Source organism: Aplysia californica, unplaced genomic scaffold (assembly GCF_000002075.1).
Source record: "Aplysia californica isolate F4 #8 unplaced genomic scaffold, AplCal3.0 scaffold01099, whole genome shotgun sequence".
In the NCBI taxonomy this organism is placed as follows: domain Eukaryota; kingdom Metazoa; phylum Mollusca; class Gastropoda; order Aplysiida; family Aplysiidae; genus Aplysia; species Aplysia californica.
In genome coordinates, this window is record NW_004798369.1 from 155,432 (window position 1) to 159,218 (window position 3,787).

Below are 3,787 nucleotides of genomic sequence, written 5' to 3' on the forward strand. Positions count from 1 at the left end.
GCGAACGAACTCAGTTGCCTGAAAAGGGTAGTTTGAGCATGTGTGGCCTAAATAAGCTAAACCCCCCTCCCTTACCTTATTTAGGCCATATGTGGCCTAAATAAGCACTCCCTAATCTATTTGTGGTGGCCGATTTTTGCTATTCAAAAGGCTTTTTATTGGCTGCATCGATCGACATGCAGTTTTCGCCTAAAGATTCTTTAATTAAAATATTCTCCAGATCACGACGCCCTTCTGGGTTTTTTTTCAGTATTGAGTCATTTATGCTGCAAGAAGCTAAATTTCTTTATTTCGCCCATCGCTTTTGTAGGCCGACGCCTCTGTCATTTTAGAAAATTCGCCAGGTTTGTCTATTTCAAGTCGTAGCCTACTTCCGTGCGCATTGTCGCGCAATGCTGAGCACTATCAAAGATAATAGTAGCCTACATAACAAGATGGACCACTCAGCCAAAAAAGTGTCCGCTGGAAGTCCGCTCACTTTCAATTGCTTCAGATGGCAATGGCGCTGCAGTCTGTTTTGAAGCTCTCTTTTGTTTCTCCAGAAGAAGAATAGGAATAGCAGCTCGTTGCGTGCGCAGATCGACTGCTGTTCATCAGCTGTTCGGGTTCGTTCAGTGCAGAGTTTTAGGTTTAAAATTTTTTTTAATGACCTCTCGCCTCTCATTCTAAAATCAAATTAAACGAAGAAAACAGTGAAGGTTTTTTTTTGTCAGCGTAACCCTTTTTAAAAAAGCGTTCTTCCGAAATTTGAATTCTTATTTATTCAAAAACTTTTTAGTTTCACTTTGATTTTTTTAACACAATGTTGATTTTGAAGAACTCTGTTCGCAAAGAGTGCGCATTTGAGAAGAGGGCGCCACTGAATTTTGAGGACACTTTTTATTTTAATTGGCTCAAAGAGAGAATTGGGCCCTCTTGTTAATGTTCTTTGATGTTATGTAGACTCTTTAGCACTATTTTAAGTGTGCGACCCGTATCGATCTAGCCTCTTGTTTTCTTTTTTTACTTGGTGCTAAATTCGACTGTGATCACTGTGATCCTTCGTTTGATGCCCATCGTCGCTTTTTCTGTACTCCTTTGTCAAATTCTTTTTCTTTCTACTTACTGGGAACAACGTCATCAGGTCTTACTCTTAGATTAGAATCTAGATCTAGCATTTCCTATAGTACTAGTACATTTGAACTTTATATATTATGTGGCATGATAGCGCCTGACTATGCCGAAAAGAAAACGACGTTCTGTAGTTGGACCCTCTCGCTCTCGCAAAGGTCGAGGTAGTACTAAGTCAATGACTTTCAGTTGATGTTAAATGTACCGATCATACCTTTCATCGAAAGTGTGTACTTTTTTTCATAGAGTAGAGGTTTTACGGTGCTCGCAACTGCATAAGGTCATATGAGCGCCAAAGGTTGGATGTCAACAGGGAAGTCCTTACAGGGAATCATACTTAGTCTGCTCACCTCTCTAGCTTTAACTGCACGAAGTCTGCTTCAACTATCATTATCAAGGTACCCCGGAAATAGCGGGTCACACGAGTGGGCAAAATTGCAAAAGAAGTAGAGGATAATGACGACAGTAAGGATTAGGAAAGAAAAGGCTGCAGTTCCCTGTAACAGTTCAGGCACTATGAGCATGACATTGTTGGATCAGCCCATTTACAATTCCACTGTGCATAAGAGCGAGAAATATCCCCCTCTCACCTTTGGGAATGGCCTAAAAAGCCATCAGTACGAGGGGGAGGGGTGTCAATAAGTCTTTGGTCTGGGAATGAGAAGGACTCATGGTAGAGTAATGAAATTGTATCTACCTTTAGACAATTTCTTTGTAACAGTAACACACAACGCAATCTTTCGGGAAAACTTGAAAATAACAGTACATGTAGTCATTGTGTTTAATGAAAGCGCTTTTGTTTTTCTTTGCTAAAGTTGTGCCATGTAACCTTTTGAATATCCCTCAGCTGTCAAATGGTTACACCTTCAAGGAAAATCCCCTCAGCAAATGTTTCAAGAAATTGTTCAAGGTTATGGTGACAAATGTCTTCGTTATAAGTTATAGTAGGTACCACAAACCCCCGCCTCTGCGCAGTTGAAAGGGTGTAGGAAGCTCAAAATTTGGTCATTTTTAATCAACCATAACTCTTCAAATTTGACACCAATCTTCACCCCGTTTCGAACTAAGTCAGTTCAACTATTGTTTTTAGCCAAAATTAAACTATTGAGGACGGCACGGAACGAGATATTGTATAGTAAGCTATCTAAAAGGGTCACCGAAATGCACGGGAATGCGTTTTTTCGCGTCATTTTTCATGCCGGCCGCGGCGACAAAAATTTAGGGTGCCTCATAAAAAGCCTTCGCGCTACGCGCCTATAACTGCTATCGTCATGAAACAAAAAGTGCAAGAACGAGCTTTGAATAAGCTTTCACCCGGTACCAAGCGCTTGTTGCTCAAGTTAATTGTTAACCCAGATTCGGGAGTTTTGGAACCTATTTTTAGAATGGAAATCTCCAAGTCTGACCAATGATTGGTAGAAAGAACCCTGGTCTACTCAAAAGTAGAACATGTCAAGGGAATCGTGTGCAAAAATGACTACGATTGGTCTGGCAGCCGTTTAGCGCCGCTTGTTTTTGTAAACACACATGCTGGTCCCATCTCTGGCGACGTAGTCCACTGTCCAGACGAAATAACCCGTCACTAATTGCAACAGAAATAATTCCGACGCGAAGTGGTAGAAAAGGGTGTTCTGAACACCCACCATAAATTATACCTGTTTAGGGTCTGGCTTTTCTGAGATATTGGTCATTTTCTACTGACCAATTTGTTCTAACCCTCGAGGGTTTCCATTTTATAACTAAAAAGACGTTTTTGCTGGTTTACATCCGGGCATTCCACGGGAAGTGATCAACTTTTCCTGGAAACCTTGACACCTTTCTTCCCGTGACACACTTAACCCTAATAGATAATTGACGCATTTTCGCAGAAGTTTAAAGCCAGATGTGCCTTTTTGTGTAATATGCAATTTTAATATGAGTTATAGAAATATAAGCTATATCGAAAGAATTGCTTTGTTCCTTCATGTAGGTTTTAAAATCAACAAAAACAAACAAACACCTGTGCTAACACACAGACGTGTGCGCTAAGTATGGAAACCCGTTTTGGTTAAAAAACAAAAGTGTTTCTATGAAATACTTATTTTAGTAGATCAATAGGTCCATGGGTTTGGATCTAGATCTCTGTCTAATTTAAGTACATGTAGAAATGACTTGAGTCTAGATCTAGATATCTCAGTCGTTCATTCATACTAGTTTTCGGCATTGTTTGTATTATTTATATGTGACTGCGTGCCTGCGTTAGTGTGTGTGTATGTGTGAGTGTTGTGTATGTGTGTGTGTGTGTGTGTGTGTGTGTGTGTGTGTGTGTGTGTGTGTGTGTGTGTGTGTAATTTCAGAAAGGCCTACAGTCTGGAATAGATAATGAATTTGTTGTTCTTTTGTTCCTCGCATTGTATAGTCTTCATTTTAACCGGCACGAACGTTCTTGTGGTCCCCATGCAAAATAACACAACAAAAAACCAATTATAACATTTGACCAGCCTTTGTGGTGGAAAGTGTTGAAAATCTTGAAGGCGAGCCTGAAAATAGTGAACTCCGCTCCAGTTTGCTGTGTTTAGGACCGCTTCATGTGGAAATGAGCTTCCTCGCGTGCATCGGGCATCTCACTAGAAGTCGAAGATACTCAGTCTAGCCGTGAAGGTTCAAATGAAAATTACTCTCTACCAGATATTTTTTC